The sequence below is a fragment of the Hyperolius riggenbachi genome, chromosome 4 (genome assembly GCF_040937935.1).
Source record: "Hyperolius riggenbachi isolate aHypRig1 chromosome 4, aHypRig1.pri, whole genome shotgun sequence".
Taxonomy (NCBI): domain Eukaryota; kingdom Metazoa; phylum Chordata; class Amphibia; order Anura; family Hyperoliidae; genus Hyperolius; species Hyperolius riggenbachi.
The window spans coordinates 444296083-444316619 of NC_090649.1; the positions used below are offsets into that span (position 1 = coordinate 444296083).

The 20537-nt window shown below is 48.6% G+C and overlaps 1 protein-coding gene across 3 annotated transcripts in view; it reads right to left on the minus strand.

Annotated features, from left to right (window-relative positions):
• Positions 1-20537, minus strand: part of SLC29A1 (solute carrier family 29 member 1 (Augustine blood group)) — a 151697-nt gene that overhangs the window by 57640 nt on the left and 73520 nt on the right. The window contains exons 1-2 of one of the 3 annotated variants that reach the window (XM_068232658.1): positions 8222-8279; positions 2573-2658 (exon numbers count right to left, since the gene is read on the minus strand). The exons of 1 other annotated variant lie outside the window; for it this stretch is intronic. The gene's annotated coding sequence lies outside the window, so the exon portion shown is untranslated. Of the gene's footprint in view, positions 1-2572; positions 2659-8221; positions 8316-20537 lie in introns of those variants that run through there. One more of the 3 variants, XM_068232656.1, reaches the window with a different exon arrangement.

The window sequence follows — 20537 nt, forward strand, 5'->3', positions numbered from 1 at the left end:
ATAAGACATTGGTGTCAGTGGGAGTATGTAGCTCCCGATGTCTCCCCAGCACTTGTAGACCTGCAGATCCACGGTGCACTGAAGAGAGGAGAGTAACGCACAGTAACCGTGAGACACACTTCACTTCTGGGCATAAAATTATACTGAACTGGTCAATGAGAGGTAAAGGCTAAAATATGTGTTTTATTTCAGGCCCATAAAATAAGTGAGGATTATAGGAGGGGAGGGGGCACTGGTAATGGGTGCAGCAGGTGTGCAAAGCTTGGAACTAAGGAGTGAAGAGATCTCATCACCAGTGTCCCCAATAGATTGAAGAATGCAGCAAGGGAAGGAGGAGCACCTAATAATGGATTCAGCAGACTGGCAGAGAAGAGATCTAAAGAGCTCACGGCTAGAAGGCCATGAGGGACAGAAGAAATAAGCAGGGGTAGGGGATCCCCTAGTAATGTCTGCAGCAGGTATGCAAAGCTGGGAACTTAGGGGCTCAGGAATCTCACTGCTAGAAGGCCCTTGAAGCAAAAAAACAGCAAGGGTAGGGGAGTCCCTGGTAAAAACTGCAGCAGGCGTGCAAAGCTGGGAACTCTGCCGCATAGAAAACTCAGCAGTAGGTTACTTGAGAAACTTCCCTTGCAGCGCTTAACCCTCTAGTTTCCACCATACCCCGATAGATCAGTTCTGGGTGGAGTAACCAATTACTACAGAGGCTTAGCCAAGGCTGTTTATTATGAAGAATTATACCAGAGCATTCTATCAAGAGCGTTTTGGGAGACCAGAGATATTTTCTACTGGCTTTAGAACGCTCGGTAAACAAACATTCCGCAGAGGTCACCTGACAGGACCAAAAGATATTGCAGCCTTTGATACATTTCAGAAAAGTAAATCAGAGAGAGGAAAAAATTTTTGCAATGGGCAAAGACTGACTACATAATAAATAAGAGATCACAAGCCGAAGCTCTGGTTCAGAAACACATACTTACCCAAGTAGAAGGAAGCCTCTGGATCCTAATGTGGCTTACCCACCCTGTACCCACAATGCCGCTGACGGACCCTCCTGCTAATCGGGACTGCACTTTAATGTTGTAAAAAAAAAAAAAAACAAATGTATTTGTTATTTTGACTACAATTCCTCTTTAAAAGCAAATTTTACAAAAACCAGGTAAATCAGTGGAAAATGACTTCTGATTGGCTGCAGCACATTCTTTATCCTGGTAAAAGCAAGGCCACTTATCCATGAGACGCAGCCCTCGGGACCCCAAATAACCTGCCTGGAGTTCAGAGATGTGAGAGTGAGCGAGAGACCCTCACATGAGGGGGGGGGGGGGTGACATTCCAGCTCAGAGCAGGTGACTGCGGAGGGGGTGACATGTGGGGCACAGAGAGGGGACAGCTGGACTCCAAACATCTCACTCTAACAAAGAGACATCTGTTATAGTGGCTCCATGCGGGGTCTGCAGACCGGGTGTCACGGTATCTATACCTTACAGACAGCCAACGTGAGGGGAATATATGGAGGTGTTAAAATTTGTCACCTCATTTATCTGCCAGCCTGAGGGATGATATTTACTAAAGTCAGCAGAAGAAGGGGGAGGGGAATATTATCCTATTTAATCATGTCATTTAAATCTGGCGAAACGCTGAACACTATTTCCTGTCAGTTTTATTAGTGATTCAATAAAATGATCGAATGGAAAGGAAACAGTATTTGAATGAATGTTTCAAATTAGTAAATTTCTATTGATATACAGAGATTGAATCAAACATGTAAGACATTGAGGCTAGGTTCACAGTGGGACGTTACAGGCGCACGTTAGTGCAGCCTGTAACGCAGCCCCACCGCACAGTAATGAAAGATCAATGGGCTGTTCACAGTGCACACACTGCGTTACATTGTAACGCAGCAAAGTGCTGCATGCTGTGCGTTCTATGCGGCTAAGCCGCGTTAGACTGTTTGCACATGCTCAGTCATGTTGGGGAGGAGCGGAGAGCGGCTGGGCACATGGCTAATTAATATTCACTGCACTCAGTGACGTGCAGTGTTTACTTCCTGGAGCGGCCGCTCTGTGCGGCAATTGGCCGGGCGGGACCACATGATGCCGCATGCGTCCAAGAGTACGCATCACGGACGTCAGAGTGAGCTGCACAACACGTCCACATCAGAGAGCACCAGGCGTTGCGTTAGGGGCACGTTATGTGCCCTATAACGTCCCCTAAACGCAACATCCCACTGTGAACCTAGCCTGATAGATTGGATAGATGCCCTAAATGCAAGATAGACAGAGGTGATTTTTTCCATATGATCTGGTGCTGCCATATTATTATACATTTCTGGACAAAACTGGCTCGTATTAGGTCGGGGGTGATGGGGGAAAGAATTGTGATAGACCCCAAATCATTACTTCTGGGATTAAAGACAGACTCCACTCTTTCCTTGTGTGGTATTACCCTGTTTAAAATAATGTGTTTTTATGCAAGAAGAGAAATTTTTGGTAAATGGGGCGTAGATACCCCTCCCTCTACATCCTCCTGGTCCAAAAGATTAAACAAAGTGATGACATGGTATAAACTCACATACCTGAACCGAAAATGCCCAGAAAAATTTGATAAGATATGGTATCGGTGGATTGAATATACGGGGGCTGTTTATGGTATGTTCTTGTACTGAAATTCAATAAAAAACAAAACAAAAAAAACACATGTAAGACATGGTGGAAAAGTTGGGGAGCAGAGGACATGAGTGGCTGGGGTATTTGGGGCACAATATGGAAAATGAGGGTGTGCTGCAGAATCTGGGGACAGGCAGTGTCATATTTGGGGGTGCTGACGAATCAGGGAGGACGAACAGTCTCATATTTGTGGGGCGCTGCAGAATCAGAGAAGATGGTTCAACTTGGGTGCTGCAGAATCGGGAAGGGGGGGGAGGGGGGGGGGTTGAGGGAGTCTGATATTTGGGTGTGCTGCAGAATTAGGTGAGGGGCAGCCTCATATTTGGGGGCACTGACTGTAGAGTCCGGAAGAGGGGAAGCTTCATATTTTGGTGTTCTACACAGTCAGGGGGAGGAGTAGTTAATATTTGGGGTTACTGCAGAGTCAAAGGGATGAGCAGTCTCATTTTGGGGGGTTGTGCAGAATCAGGGGGAGATGTAGATTCATATTTGGGGTTCCTGCAGACTCATGGGGGAGGGGCAGTCTCATATTTGGGGGGTGCTGCAGAGTCAGGAGAGGTAGTTAATATTTGGGGTTCCTGCAGACCCATGGGGAGGGGCAGTCTCATATTTGGGGGGTGCTGCAGAGTCAGGAGGAGTAGTTAATATTTGGGGTTCCTGCAGACTCACGGGGGAGGGGCAGTCTCATTTGGGGGGTGCTGCAGAATCAGGGGGGAGGAGAAGCCTCATATTTGGGGGTCCTGCAGTCATGGGAAGGTGCAGTTTCATATTTAGGGGTGCTGCAGAGTATATGGGTAATGTGCTAGGTGACCCTCTTGCCAGGACACGGCTGGTTGGGGGTATCTGGGCCACCAGTCTCACAACAGATAATTCTCTTCTGATTGTGTGAGAGGTTTTACTGCTGGCAGCTTGTTTTGGCTGCAGCTGCACAGTGCGCACATCTGGAACACACTGAGATAAGTGACATCATTCTATGAAGGAGTCCAGGACTCACGTTTAAAGAGAACAATCCAACAACTCCAGCAGCGCTGAGGAGTCAGATAACCACAACTTACACCTGTCTGACAAGATTGTATACACTCAGCTCTGCTGCAGCAACAGGAAGTGACACGCTCAGGAGAGGAAGTATTTTACATCAATAGTGACTGCAGGCAGAACACTGATAGTCTCTGCATGGGTGAGATAAGAGGTACAGTGCATCACCTCCTGTTATAGAGAAGAGGCCAACGAGCGTGTCTTACTCTATGAGAGTTTCAACACTGGCCATATACAGCAATGTACAAATATATGGAGGAGGCCACACATCACACCAAGCCTCCTCTGTACAGGGCGTCCTACTCTAATCTGTGGGAGTATCAACACTGGCCACATATAGCAATGTACAAATATATGTGGAAGAGCACACCACACCAAGCCTCCTGTGTAAAGCGTGTCCTACTCTATGCTATAGTGCTGGGGAAGTTGAGGAAGGCGATGGTGGACAGGTATGCTGTGAAGGTGACAGGTCAGGACAGAAAACAGAAGTTGCATGAGCTTTAGACACAACAATGATGATGATGCTGGTGGTGGACGGGTCTGTGACGGGGATGATGGTGGACGGGTGAGGAGGATGAAATGGTGGTTGCAGGCCTGGACAAGACACCAGTCAGTCAGGCCATCTCAGGCACAGATTTACCTCAGAGGAGCCTATAGGCTCAGATGTCCTGGCACCTTAGACTTTGCCCTCTAGAAATCTACAAACCCCCACTGAACCGCACCGCAATCGTGCTGTCACTTCTCCCTTACCCATCATAGGTAGCTACAGGTGCCCCTTAGTACTAGGTAGCCAGGCGTACCCTCAACATGAAGTAGCTAGAGTTGCTCCCAAGTATTAAGTGGCTAAAGGAACCTCAATATTAAGTAGCTAGAGGTGTTCCCAAGTATTAGGTAGCAAGAGGTGCCCCTGACTGAAGGGAGACCTCGTCAGTTGAATGCCGAGAGCAGGTTGAGTAATCTCTTATTTACTATCTCATCAGGACTCTGCATAGGGAAGGAGGGAGAGTGGCTCTCAGGGAAGGGAGTGGGCCACCTTTCCATCATCAGGCACGTGCCTACAGTGGCTCATGGTAAATCCAGCCCTGGGCCGTCTTCACCCATCACACCTGCAGCATACAGAGATCATGGCTGCTCTGTGAATAAATGTGCACAGCTTTCTGGTATCAAGAAAAAGAATATAATCCTAGCCATTGTACCGGCCCAGTGTATGCACTGTACAATTTCTGGAAGATCAAGTAAAAAATATATATTCCTGGTGTCGATTATTTATCTGGCTCACCACTTTTTACCATTAGATATAAGAGAAAATGTCAGCTGACCTGATATGATACTGATCTCGTCATCACCACTGCTAGCTTTGTACTGCTCAACGCAGAACAAAACTACGAGAACCTCAATTTTTTGCTCCCCTCCACTGAACCCCCAGGTCCAGAGGAGGGACAACATTGGAATAGTGGTGGAGCAACTGGGTCCAGGAGAACGTTCAAGACAGAGTAATGTGCTGATTGGCATTCAGGATAAAAGCAGTTTTTATAGACAGATGGAGGAATTGAAGTCCAGAAGATGGACATCTGTGGAATTAAGAAGAACTGGAATCGAAGTCCAGAAGGCGGACAACTGAAGAGAAAAAAAAAAAGAAAAAAAGAAAACAGAACGACCGGGAAAATGAAATCCAGAAGAGGAACAATTGTTGGTAAATGGGGTATAGTGGGATCAGGGGACAGAAGGCAGACAATAGTTGGAGAAAGGAGGCTAGTGGGATCAGGGAACAGACGGGGACAAAGGCTGGAAAAAGGGGGATAGTTGAATTAGGGGACAGAAGGGAATGCAATGGTTGGAGGAAGGGGGTAGGGGGATCAGAACAGGAGGGGGACAATTGTTGGAAAAAGAAGGATAGTGGGATCAAGGCACAGACAGGGGGACAATGGCTGGATAAAGGGGGATAGGTGGATCAGGGGACAGATGGGGGGGGTGGGGCAATTGTTGGAGAGGGGGGGGGGGATAGTGGGATCAGGGGACAGACGAGAGACAATGTTTGGAGAAAGGGGGACAGAGGTCCCCAAGACATATAGTTCTGTAAGAAAGACAATAAGAGGCCAGAAAAAGGTAGAGATGTGCGAGGAGGAGGGATGGTGGGATTGAGGTCCTTAAAAGGGATAACTATCTTACTATCCTTATGAATGACAAGATTTAGGTTCATAGCAGGCAGCATTTGGGATCTAAACATACACAATAATCTACAGAAGAGCAATATGACAACCATAAGAGGATTCTGTCCTTCACGTATTCCCAGAGCCCTCACCCGTTCTCCTCTCCCTCACACAGCAAGTTAATGGTGGCATGTGCCCTTCGGACTTCTCCCTCCTCCCAATGTCGTGATGAGACTCAGTGGCAATCAGATCCTTGCCATCAATCAGTCAGCAGTTATCTATCGGGCATTGTCCACACTCAGCGGAGGGTGCGGAGCGTACTCTTCCAATCTTTGTGCTGACACAGAGCAATATAGAGTTAAGTTATCGCTTCACGGGGATGGGAAGACAGTCTAATCCCAGAGCACGTGCGTGCGCCCAGCCAGAGTACAACCAGCCTGCCTCCTTCCCCCCCCCCCTTCACATGGCATGACACAACCCCGGGCACAACTCACTCCTTAACCCTTTCCAGGCAGAGACTCCGTACCTAGAGATTGTTAACCCTTCTCAGCCTGATCAGAGTGAAGCACCTCCAGATAATGCTTCGCTAAAGGTTATCCAAAATTCATTTACTGTGTGTATCCCTGGATATCATGAGGGCTGCAGGTCTGGACCCCCACTGGGTGCCACGCACGGGACTCCGGCCATACTGGTGTCCTACAACGCTGCCAGAACTAACAAAGGCAAAGTGCAGCAGCTCAAACCCCCCAATCCTCCCCCCACTGCTGGATACAGATGAAAGACAACATGTGTGCTCTGCAGGCATCAAGTCCCAACAAAGTGCCCCCTTCAGCCAGAGACAAGTGCCAGAGCAAAATCTGTGCCTTTGGCGGGCTCAGAGTCCAAGGAGGAGGGGCCAGCTCTGCCATGTGCTGTTTATTTCTAGACAAATAGACAGAAGTTCCCGCTATACATTGCTCTGCATAGAACGCAGCGGTACTCCCACCACCAAGACTGCCAATAACAAGCAACCCATCGCAATACGATTCAGCAAAATCCACGCTGGTGAAACTGGTGCAAAACCACTTTGAAAGTAGATGATGCTCAGATCAAGGGTTCTGATTGGTGACTCTCAGCAGTTGCCCTACGTCTGCCCTAGTTTTGCTCCAATTTTCCAGGTACTGGTCTTGATAAACGTGTCCAGAGCTGCCTTTTAGCAGGTGAGAGGTTATTGGCTGCTATGGTCATCAACTGTGGCCCTTTACCACTAGGTGCGATTCAATAATCGGATCGCTCGCACTTTGCAGATCGGCAAAGCACCACAATTAGCATGTAAATTGCAGTGCTTATTTTCCACTAGTGCGATTTTTTTTTTGAATCACAATTGCCGGCCTGCTGTGTTAGCACTCCTATACTGCGGCAAAAAAAAAAAAACCAAAACGCATAGCAATGGCGTGGCTATGCGATTTTCCATTCGATTTGGCAATCCAAACTAATTTTCCCTCCGAGTTTTTTTTTCTTCCCCTTGGAAATTGCAAACACGGTGCAATCATGCTGTACACCCCATAGAACGCGATCCCATCGGGACGAAATCGTGGTAGTGGAAATAGAAAAAAAAATGCTGTGATGCGATCACATTTCTTAAAGGAAAAGCCCCATTACTCCATTTTTCATGCACTGGTTTTAAATAATCTGCGCCCATTTTCAGAAAAAAAGCGATTGGTTTGTGTTTTTTCCTGCACAGGTTTTAAATAATTGGACCGCGGTTCCGGATAAAAGCCGATTGGTCACTCTGGATTGCGGCCGCAGTTTTTTCCTGATTGGTTTTGAATAATCTGGCGGCGGTTCCGGATAAAAGCTGATTGGTCACTCTGGATTACGACTGCGGATTTGTTTCTGTTTTCTCTGCACCTGCACTTCGTCACACAGAAGCCCCCCAATCCCCAGGGATGAGTGTAGGGCTTTCTCTGCAGGGGATTCCCCCGCCCCCTCATGTGCCTCCATCCCCCAGCACTGTGTGGAACCTAGTCAGGCATGTCGTGAGCGGTAAGAACCCCAACTTCAAGCACAGGGGTCTCATGGTGGCCATACACCATACAATTTTCATGCAATCTGACTGTACAATATTTATACAATCTTACCAACATCCATGTAGCGTAACAGCACTTGGTGATTGATTGTACAGTCAGGTTGCATGAAAATTGTATGGTGTACGGCCACCTTCACACATAATTTACTCTTTTTCTTTTAGGTTAGTCAATAAAAGGTATCATCCTGACCTGATCAAAACTTCTTGCTAACACTATACAGGTTATATACATGTGAAAGAAACGCATGAAATCTCCCCAATCAGAATCATCAGCCCCCCTGCTCACCCTCCCTCCCTGCTCTCACCTGGATGAGTGTTGGGGTGTCTGTTGGCCCCGGGATGCAGCACGTTGCGTCTCAGTAGACACTCTGAGGTTTGTAACGTTCATTGTAGAAGTCAATGACTGCGTGCCTGTGGCTGTCTCCGCCCCCTGACGGCTGAGTGGTGGAGAGAACGCTGCTCGCCCCACCCCCCTCTCTGTACTTACTATCCTCTCCATACGCATACAGCCAATGTGCTGCAGTGAGCAGTGCCCCTCTGCCAGTCCCCCTTGCCAAATCCTCCCTGTCAAACCCTGACTGTTCCTCTGCCAGACCCCCTCTTCCCCTGCCTACACCCATGCTCCCCCCACTTGTTTCTCTGTATCGCTTATGTAAGTTATGGACTGAAGTTTATTTAACTACGAAATATACGTGCCTTTATTTTGTGTTTATGTTCCAGTATTTTTTTTTGCTGATGCAGATCATTTATGACATCTATAAGTTCCTGGAGATCAATTCTATGCTTTTATGTGTCTACCTACGAGGAACAGAAAATTAGGAAGGACTGGGACACTGGCCAAGGCTAACTCAACTAATCACATTTGTTTGCTGCTGAGCGTTAAGGTGGCTCCGATCAATTTTCAATTTTCTGTTCATGTCTGTGGAAAATCGATCGGAAATCAGATTGGACATATTGGAAATAAACGATCTGGCAGTAAACCTGCCAGAAAATCTCATCATGTGTACCAGGCATTAGGGCGGAAAGCGGCCAGACGGCAGATGCAGTGTCACAAGGCCGATTCCCGATCGATTTCGGTAGGGAATTGGTCTTCGGTGTATGGGCAGCCGACAGATCTTTCTACTCATATTTTGGGTAGGAACACACTAGGCAGAATCGCATATGCGTTTTTCATAGCACATAGCGGAAAACGCATATGCGATTCTGCCTAGTGTGTTCCTACCCGAGAGATTTGTCTGTTGGTTCAATCTGCCCATCATCGCTAGATGTATGGCTACCTTTAGGGCCCATTCACATTAGAAGCGCTTTTCTGAGCATTTTGCGATTGATTCGCGGTTTTTAAAATCGCTCCCATGCAGTTTCAGAAAAATCGCTGCGATTCTGCAATCGCGTAAACGAAAATTGCGGCTATTTTTCCACGATTTTTACCACAATTTTAATGAAAGTGAAAGGGAGCAATTTTAACCCCCCTGGCGGTAAGATTGCTGCTGCTGCGCGGCCGCCAGGGGGGTTTTTTGCCCTTTTTTTTTTTTTTTTAGCATGTAGCTAGCCTAGCGCTAGCTACATGCTTCCCCCCTCCCTGCGGCGTCACCTCCGATCGCCGCCGGCGCCGCTTGACCATAAGGAAATCCCGTTCTGAACGGGATCTCCTTGAGGGCTTCCCCCGTCACCATGGCGACGACCGGAGTGACGTCACCGCCGTCATCGACGTCGTGACGTCACACGGAGTCCCGATCCACCCCATAGTGCAGCCTGGCGGCGATTGGCCAGGCTGCGCAAGAGGTATGCGGGGGGGGCCCTGTTTAGCGGCGGGTAGCGGCGCATCTGCGGCGGGCGGCGGCGATCGGACCAAACACGTAGCTAGCAAAGTGCTAGCTGCGTGTTTGAAAAAAAAAATTATGCAAATCGGCCCCAGCAGGGCCTGAGCGGCACCCTCCGGCGGCTTACCCCGTGTCCAGCACGGGGTTACCGCTAAGGAGGTTAAAAACCGCTAATCAATCGCAAAACGCTCAGAAAAGCGCTTCTAGTGTGGATGGGCCCTTAAGCAGCATCCACACTCCTCTTTCTGTTTTCTGCACACCATGTTACATTTTCCTGTGCAGAAAACATGTTCATAAGAACAAACAAGTGTGTTCCCAGCATTAATCCTGGTATATACGTCCAATTTTGATTGGCCAATTTTCCACTTCCATTGCAGTATGAGGGTTTACCTGCATAATCTGTTCAAAGTAGGATTTATTTTTTTTTACAACCTTCATGTAGTATGAGGGCCAACAGATTTTGAATACTATGAGCAGATTGTGTAGGTAAGCTTTTATACTACGTGGGGACAGTAAAACTGGCTAATCATTGGCCAATCAAAATTGGATGTACACTTTTTCACTAAAAAATCACAATTGAGCTGCATTTGCAATTTTTGGGAGGCAGGGCTTCATGCAGCATAGGCAAAATGCATGAAAATTGCACAGTACGTGCTTTCCCTAAGCAACAGGGAAGCTGTGCTGGGTATGGAGATCAGGGGAGGGGTGCAGGATGTGTGCAGTGTGGGGATTGGTGAAATCAGTGATACACACAGGAGCAGAGGGTGCAGAGAAGCTGTGCTGGGTATGGAGATCAGGGGAGGGGTGCAGGATGTGTGCAGTGTGGGGATTGGTGAAATCAGTGGTACACACGGGTGCAGAGGGTGCAGGGAAGCTGTGCTGGGTATGGAGATCAGGGGAGGGGTGCAGGATGTGTGCAGTGTGGGGATTGGTGAAATCAGTGGGGTACTTATCCGTTAGCTGGGCGCATCCTCTAGGTGGCGACAAAACTCCACCAGAGTTACATCTTTCCCTACTATCCATGTCGGCCTGGAGGGGGAATAGTAATTAGCGCCACCTGCCGGATGCGCCTGGCTAACGGATAAGTACCATCAGTGGTACACACAGGTGCAGAGGGTGCAGGGAAGCTGTGCTGGGTATGGAGATCAGGGGAGGGGTGCAGGATGTGTGCAGTGTGGGGATTGGTGAAATCAGTGATACACACAGGTGCAGAGGGTGCAGGGAAGCTGTGCTGGATATGGAGATCAGGGGAGGGGTGCAGGATGTGTGCAGTGTGCAGATTGGTGAAATCAGTGATACACACAGGTGCAGAGGGTGCAGGGAAGCTGTGCTGGATATGGAGATCAGGGGAGGGGTGCAGGATGTGTTCAGTGTTTAGATTGGTGAAATCAGTGATACACACAGGAGCAGAGGGTGCAGAGAAGCTGTGCTGGGTATGGAGATCAGGGGAGGGGTGCAGGATGTGTGCAGTGTGGGGATTGGTGAAATCAGTGATACACACAGGTGCAGAGGGTGCAGGGAAGCTGTGCTGGATATGGAGATCAGGGGAGGGGTGCAGGATGTGTGCAGTGTGCAGATTGGTGAAATCAGTGGTACACACAGGTGCAGAGGGTGCAGGGAAGCTGTGCTGGATATGGAGATCAGGGGAGGGGTGCAGGATGTGTGCAGATTGGTGAAATCAGTGGTACACACAGGTGCAGAGGATGCAGAGAAGCTGTGCTGGGTATGGAGATCAGGGGAGGGGTGCAGGATGTGTGCAGTGTGGGGATTGGTGAAATCAGTGGTACACACGGGTGCAGAGGGTGCAGGGAAGCTGTGCTGGGTATGGAGATCAGGGGAGGGGTGCAGGATGTGTGCAGTGTGGGGATTGGTGAAATCAGTGGGGTACTTATCCGTTAGCCGGGCGCATCCTCTAGGTGGCGACAAAACTCCACCAGAGTTACATCTTTCCCTACTATCCATGTCGGCCTGGAGGGGGAATAGTAATTAGCGCCACCTGCCGGATGCGCCCGGCTAACGGATAAGTACCATCAGTGGTACACACAGGTGCAGAGGGTGCAGGGAAGCTGTGCTGGGTATGGAGATCAGGGGAGGGGTGCAGGATGTGTGCAGTGTGCAGATTGGTGAAATCAGTGATACACACAGGAGCAGAGGGTGCAGAGAAGCTGTGCTGGGTATGGAGATCAGGGGAGGGGTGCAGGATGTGTGCAGTGTGGGGATTGGTGAAATCAGTGATACACACAGGTGCAGAGGGTGCAGGGAAGCTGTGCTGGATATGGAGATCAGGGGAGGGGTGCAGGATGTGTGCAGTGTGCAGATTGGTGAAATCAGTGGTACACACAGGTGCAGAGGGTGCAGGGAAGCTGTGCTGGGTATGGAGATCAGGGGAGGGGTGCAGGATGTGTGCAGTGTGCAGATTGGTGAAATCAGTGATACACACAGGAGCAGAGGGTGCAGAGAAGCTGTGCTGGGTATGGAGATCAGGGGAGGGGTGCAGGATGTGTGCAGTGTGGGGATTGGTGAAATCAGTGATACACACAGGTGCAGAGGGTGCAGGGAAGCTGTGCTGGATATGGAGATCAGGGGAGGGGTGCAGGATGTGTGCAGTGTGCAGATTGGTGAAATCTGTGGTACACACAGGTGCAGAGGGTGCAGGGAAGCTGTGCTGGATATGGAGATCAGGGGAGGGGTGCAGGATGTGTGCAGATTGGTGAAATCAGTGGTACACACAGGTGCAGAGGATGCAGGGAAGCTGTGCTGGATATGGAGATCAGGGGAGGGGTGCAGTATGTGTGCAGTGTGGGGATTGGAGAAATCAGGGGTACACACAGGTGCAGAGGGTGCAGGGAAGCTGTGCTGGATATGGAAATCAGGGGAGGGGTGCAGGATTTGTGCAGTGTGGGGATTGGTGAAATCAGTGGTACACACAGGTGCAGAGGATGCAGGGAAGCTGTGCTGGGTATGGAGATCAGGGGAGGGGTACAGGATGTGTGCAGTGTGGGGATTGGTGAAATCAGTAGTACACACAGGTGCAGCGGGTGCAGGAAAGCTGTGCTGGGTATGGCTATCAGGGAGGGGTGCATGATGGGTGCAGTGTGGGGATTTGTGAAATCAGTAGTACACACAGGTGCAGAGGGTGCAGGGAAGCTGTGCTGGATATGGAGATCAGGGGAGGGGTGCAGATTGGTGAAATCAGTGGTACACACAGGTGCAGAGGATGCAGAGAAGCTGTGCTGGGTATGGAGATCAGGGGAGGGGTGCAGGATGTGTGCAGTGTGGGGATTGGTGAAATCAGTGGTACACACGGGTGCAGAGGGTGCAGGGAAGCTGTGCTGGGTATGGAGATCAGGGGAGGGGTGCAGGATGTGTGCAGTGTGGGGATTGGTGAAATCAGTGGGGTACTTATCCGTTAGCCGGGCGCATCCTCTAGGTGGCGACAAAACTCCACCAGAGTTACATCTTTCCCTACTATCCATGTCGGCCTGGAGGGGGAATAGTAATTAGCGCCACCTGCCGGATGCGCCCGGCTAACGGATAAGTACCATCAGTGGTACACACAGGTGCAGAGGGTGCAGGGAAGCTGTACTGGGTATGGAGATCAGGGGAGGGGTGCAGGATGTGTGCAGTGTGCAGATTGGTGAAATCAGTGATACACACAGGAGCAGAGGGTGCAGAGAAGCTGTGCTGGGTATGGAGATCAGGGGAGGGGTGCAGGATGTGTGCAGTGTGGGGATTGGTGAAATCAGTGATACACACAGGTGCAGAGGGTGCAGGGAAGCTGTGCTGGATATGGAGATCAGGGGAGGGGTGCAGGATGTGTGCAGTGTGCAGATTGGTGAAATCAGGGGTACACACAGGTGCAGAGGGTGCAGGGAAGCTGTGCTGGGTATGGAGATCAGGGGAGGGGTGCAGGATGTGTGCAGTGTGCAGATTGGTGAAATCAGTGATACACACAGGAGCAGAGGGTGCAGAGAAGCTGTGCTGGGTATGGAGATCAGGGGAGGGGTGCAGGATGTGTGCAGTGTGGGGATTGGTGAAATCAGTGATACACACAGGTGCAGAGGGTGCAGGGAAGCTGTGCTGGATATGGAGATCAGGGGAGGGGTGCAGGATGTGTGCAGTGTGCAGATTGGTGAAATCTGTGGTACACACAGGTGCAGAGGGTGCAGGGAAGCTGTGCTGGATATGGAGATCAGGGGAGGGGTGCAGGATGTGTGCAGATTGGTGAAATCAGTGGTACACACAGGTGCAGAGGATGCAGGGAAGCTGTGCTGGATATGGAGATCAGGGGAGGGGTGCAGTATGTGTGCAGTGTGGGGATTGGAGAAATCAGGGGTACACACAGGTGCAGAGGGTGCAGGGAAGCTGTGCTGGATATGGAAATCAGGGGAGGGGTGCAGGATTTGTGCAGTGTGGGGATTGGTGAAATCAGTGGTACACACAGGTGCAGAGGATGCAGGGAAGCTGTGCTGGGTATGGAGATCAGGGGAGGGGTACAGGATGTGTGCAGTGTGGGGATTGGTGAAATCAGTAGTACACACAGGTGCAGCGGGTGCAGGAAAGCTGTGCTGGGTATGGCTATCAGGGAGGGGTGCATGATGGGTGCAGTGTGGGGATTTGTGAAATCAGTAGTACACACAGGTGCAGAGGGTGCCGGAAAGCTGTGCTGGGTATGGAGATCAGGGGAGGGGTGCAGTATGTGTGCAGTGTGGGGATTGGTGAAATCAGTGATACACACAGGTGCAGAGGGTGCAGGGAAGCTGTGCTGGGTATGGAGATGGGGGGGGGGGGTGCAGGATGTGTGCAGTGTGGGGATTGGTGAAATCAGTGGTACACACAGGTGCAAAGGGTGCAGGGAAGCTGTGCTGGGTATGGAGATCAGGGGAGGGGTTCAGGATGTGTGCAGTGTGGGGATTGGAGAAAACAGTGGTACACACAGGTGCAGAGGGTGCAGGGAAGCTGTGCTGGGTATGGAGATCAGGGGAGGGGTGCAGTGTGGGGATTGGTGAAATCAGTGATACACACAGGAGCAGAGGATGCAGGGAAGCTGTGCTGGGTATGGAGATTGGGAGGGGAGAGGGAGGGGTGCAGGATGTGCGCAGTGTGGGGATTGGTGAAATCAGTGATACACACAGGAGCAGAGGATGCAGGGAAGCTGTACTAGGTATGGAGATTGGGAGGGGAGAGGGAGGGGTGCAGGATGTGTGCAGTGTGGGGATTGGTGAAATCTGTGGTACACACAGCTGCAGAAGCTGCAGAGAAGCTGTGCTGGGTATGGAGATTAATGGGAGGGATGCAGGATGTGCACTGTGGGGATTGGTGAAATCAGTGGTACACACAGGTGCAGAGGGTGCAGGGAAGCTGTGCTGGGTATGGAGAATAATGGGAGGGGTGCAGGATATGCACTGTGGGGATTGGTGAAATCAGTGGTGCATACAGATGCAGAGGGTCCAGGAAAGCTGTGCTGGGTATGGAGATCAGGGGAGGGGTGTAGGATGAGTGCAGTCAGTGTGGGGATTGGAGAAATCAGTGGTACACACAGATGCAGAGGGTGCAGGGAAGATGTGCTGGGTATGGAGATCAGGGGAGGGGTGCAGGGCGTGTGCAGTGTGGGGGTTAGTGAAATCAGTGGTACACAGGTGCAGAGGGTGCAGGGAAGCTGTGCTGGGTATATGGAGATCAGGGGTGGGGTGCAGGATGTGTGCAGTGTGGAGATTGGTGAAATCAGTGTGAAATACAATCACTTGTAAAATACAGGTGCAGACTGCAGAGGCTGTAGGGAAGCTGTGCTGGGTATTGTTGAAGAAGGTGGTCTCTTACAATCCTGAGTCTAGTGAGGCAGCATTAGTTAATATGGTATTTAGTGCCTTATGCTTTAGTGACTGATCCCAGATGAGCTGAGAAGCTGAATTTTATTGTCTGCTTATATTATAGATAAAGCTTCAGTGGAAAAGAAGAATGAAACCGTTTCCAACACTGATGTGTAAATGCTGCCTGTGACTGGGAAAGAGTGAAGCTATCCCAGCTATGTGCTGACAATTATCCATTGGAGAGAAGAGGGGGACAGCGCCCCCTGCAGGCTAGTACTGGCCACACAGCCCTCTATGCAGCAGCTGGGCAAAAATTTCCAGTGAAAGACAGGGATGGGGCTGTCAGCACTGGGCAATGGCTGGTGCTGGAGGGGCTTGGCTCCCACTTTCTCCTCGGGCGCTGGGGGAGGATTCTGGGAACAGGATGTGATCCCAGCCATTCAGATCCTCACAAATTTATCACCTATCACATGATTTTCCTTGCATTCTACACACAATCAGGACTGTCCATAAGCCCCATTCCCTTTGTCCTCGGATGAAGTGTGTCCTTGGTCACGAAATGTGTCAAGTGCTTCCTCAGGGCTGTACTCAGTCGCCTTGCACAGCAGCCATGACTGCTGGATTCAGCTGGTTTTAGTGATTTATGATCATATTCAGCATGCAGCGTGCATTTATATTGTTATTAACTAGCGGATGTTATTCAGCCCGCAGCATATGTCAGCCAACAAAGAATTATTGTTCTAATAACAGCAGACAGAAATAAAAACCTGAGATTCTTTTATTTCAGCTAGCTTAGAGTTTGGCAGCCGTCATCTGTGTCTGCTGTTTGGGGTACTGTTGCCATGAGACAGTCCAAAAACCCCCCACACCCCGCAGCAAGATTCATTAGCAGGAGCCATAGTTACTTATTTTCAGCACCCGGAATAATTAGTCGACCATCAGTAAACTCTGACACTCTAGGTATTGGACATTTCTGTTAAGCCCCATCTACACGATATGGTTCTTTGTTCGATTCGATTACAATTCTATTTACGACCTGATTAAATCCGACATGTCCGATCGGGATTCGATTTGCCATTGTTTTGCAATGGCAAATCAAATTGAATCCCGATCGGACAAGTCGGATTTAATCGGATCGTAAATAGAATTTTAATCGAATCACACAAAGAATCGTATCGTGTAGATTAGTCTTTTGAAACAATATGGAAGGACTGTGCTTTGTATAAATATAAAAACAAGAAGTAAGGCTGAGATAATGGGTAACTTTACATAGCAATACTGAAAACACTGACTTTAACACAACTTGAACTCTCTTTTAAATGGTTGTCTGATGTCTGTTCAGGTATCCCATATATTGAGCACCTGTCAGACATGGGGAGCCTCCTGCTTTAAAGAGGAACTCCAGTGAAAATAATGTAATAAAAAAGTGCTTCATTTTTACAATAATTATGTATAAATGATTTAGTCAGTGTTTGCCCATTGCAAATTTTTTCCTCTCCCTGATTTACGTTCTGTTTTCGTAGATGTTTTCTCTAATGTTCCCACTGATATATATAGTAAAATATGGTAAAATGCATGAGGGCGCTTCGTCTCTGGTTCACTTTAAGAGAAAAAGTGAATTGAATAAGGGCAAATGTCTTCCAAAAAGGTCTCCTGCAGTGTGGCCCCAGACCCAGCATGAAGTGTGAGAGCTGCGATGCTCGGTTTTATGTGGAACTACTGTAGGCTTGGTTTGTGAAGTGAGATTACTTTCTGTGTGACACACTGCTTACTGGAAGTGAGAATCCAAGAACTACAGAAACTACCTGAGGAAGTCAGATGGGTCTTTACTCCTCCTCACCAAAACCTGGGGCTTCCCCCACTGAAGAGGCATTAAAGCTATCAACCTGAAGGCCATTGTGCTTTATGTTTTTTCTACTTATGATTGCTGACTGGTAATAGTCTTAAGGTGGCCACACACAATACAATGAAATGATCCGAATGGCAATTCAATAAGTATGATCGGATGTCCCGAAAAAAATTCAAAAGCTTTATTTTTTTATTCGACTGAAAAATACGGATTTCCTGTTATTTTTTATTTTTATCGATCTGGAATGCTGGGAATTTTTCTTCAATTTTTCTAAAGATTGTATGGTGTGTGTTAGGGGCTCCCTGCACACTGCAAATCCGATTTGCGATTCCAATTTTCCTAATGAAATCAGGAGCCGATTTCCCAATGAAATTTTCCCAGGATGCTACCAAAAGAAAAACGCAGAAAAAACGCAGCATGCAGTACCGATTAAAAATTGGAATCGCATGTGAAAATCGATTCAAAATTGAAATCGGAATTGCATGTAGTGTGCAAGAGGCCTTAGATTGTCAATTTATTAATATACACCCCCTTGCAATTTTCTCAGAGTTTCCAATAATTTTTATCATAATGTTATCCAATGAAATCGGCTGCTGACCTGCTGACAGGGCTCTGGCGTTATAGAGATTGCAGAGCGAGTGAGCTGCGGCAGGGAAACAGCGGCGAGATCTTCGGGAGCGACGAAAGCGGCGACAATGTGTGGCATTGACTGATTGAAATCTACGCACTGCCAGCCAGGTAGCCACCAAAACAGGGCGTAGATTTCAATCATTGCAGCCCTAATGTAGTTAACCCTATGTCTGCTTCCAAGGAAAGCAGGAAGTAGACACGCGGCAAATTTATTGCAGGTTTGTATCAGCTGTAACAAAGAAATGCTTTTCCTTAAGGCTGGTTTCACACCAGGACGTTGCTTTTTAGGGGACGCAACGCCTGGTGCTCCCTGCTTTGGACGTCAGAGTGAGCCGCGTTGTGCAGCTCACTCTGACGTCCGTGATGCGCACTCTCGGACTCATGCGGCATCACGTGGTCCTGCCGGCCAATCGCCGCACAGAGCGGCCGCTCCAGGAAGTAAACACTGCACGTCACTGAGTGCAGTGAATACTAATTAGCCATGTGCCTGGCCGCTCTCCGCTCCTCCCCAACGTTACTGGGCATGTGCAAGCAGTCTAACGCGGCTCTGCCGCTTACAAAGTACTGCATGCAGTATGTTATATTATGGCGCAGCGTTACACTGTAACGCAACGTGGGCACTGTGAACAGCCCATTGATTTTTCATTGCTGTGCGGTGGGGTGCGTTACAGGCTGCTCTAACGTGCGCCTGTAACGTCCCACTGTGAAACCAGCCTAAAGGTTATTATGTTGTTGCTTATGTTTTAGAGCAGAGAGGACGTTTTGAGTTCAGGTCCGCTTTAATTAATATACAAACCTGATCTCCACATTAAGGGGGAACTCTAACAGAAATTTACAAACTTAGGGAGAAATCTCCAGGAAATAGAAAGTAAGAGTAGAAGGAAGACCAGAAAGACAGTTGGGATATAGAGCAATATTTAGCCTTCTGTCTAAAGCCTGGCATACACCGTACAATCTACAATAAATCAGGTAATTGATCGATAACTACTCAGTATCAGCTATTTACTTGTCTGTCCCCTGAGAGCATTCGATATCAGACAAGATTTGAGCAGAAATTGTATATAATATGGATTGTTCTGCCTCTAGCTTAATGAAGCAGAGACTCACAGATAGGCAGATAGAGACACACAGATAGACATCCAGTATAACAAGTTAGAACTCTTTACTGAAGAAAAACAGGCAGAGATAGTTCATACAGAACCATCAGGAAATGCAGTTTACTTAGAACAGAGAGGATCATAGTGTAACAATTTGTGTCAGCAAGCGACAGAATTCTGATTATTAGGTGATCTGCAGTATCACCTATAATGCAAATATATACCTGATTATAAGGTGATCTGCAGAATCACCTATAATACTGGTATATCAGAAGCTGATGTGACAACAAATACAGATGGTGTTTGGTGCAACAGTAATACTGATAAGAGCAACACCTCACCAGAATGGCTGGTGGGTACAATCAGTATAATGCCTCTCACCAGAGACAAGGGCCCTCTGGTGAGAGTAGAGCAGTCAGACAGATCGGGTTTGGCAACAGACAGACAGATGCAGTACAGAATCGGGAAGCAGAGTCAGAAAGATATAACCAGGCAGGGTTTGGCAACTAGATCAGATGAGCAAAGGTACAGAATCACTTAGAAAGAGAGAGGTTAGAACGAGCCAGAGTCATACACAAATAATATACAGTAAGGTAATGATTAAGGCCATCAAACAATTCCTATCTTGTGTGAAATCCCCGGTTTCCTCCCGGATCAAAGCACACCGGAACTATCTAAGAGTCTGAGCGCTAACACGAAGTATTCGCAACAGCAGACAAGTTGCGAGTGACACAGTAGGGCTTATGAAGCAGAGGAGACCCTCCAGGCACGCCCCCAGCGATCATCCAATGAGGAGCGGCGACAGTGGCGGCTCCAGCTTCAGATTTTGGGGGGGGGGGGGCTCAAAGGGGGCACAATTGCTGGCAGGCCGGGCTGGGGGGGGGGGGGGAATTTGCTCCGTGGCGAAAAATTGGGCATGGTCTAACTGTAATGTAGTTGTACCAGCTAATGTAGTTACATTAAAAAAAATATGAAGTAAACGCACATAATGACAGATAGCCTTTCACCAGTAAATGCACATAAGAGTCAGCTTTTCAGCAGTTAATGCACGTAATGACAGTTAGCCTTTCCTAAGTAAATGCACATAAGAGACAGCTTTTCACCAGTAAATGCACGTAATGACAGACAGCGTTTCCCCATTAAATGCACATAAGAGACAGCTTTTCACCAGTTAATTCACATAATGACAGACTGCGTTTCCCCAGTAAATGCACATACTGTAAGAGGCAACTTTTCACCAGTTCATGCACATAATGACAGACAGCGTTTCACCAGTTAATGCACATAATGACAGACAGCATTTCCCCAGTAAATGCACATAAGAGACAGCTTTTCACCAGTTCATGCACATAATGACAGACATCGTTTCACCAGTTAATGCACATAATGACAGACTGCGTTTCCGCAGTAAATGC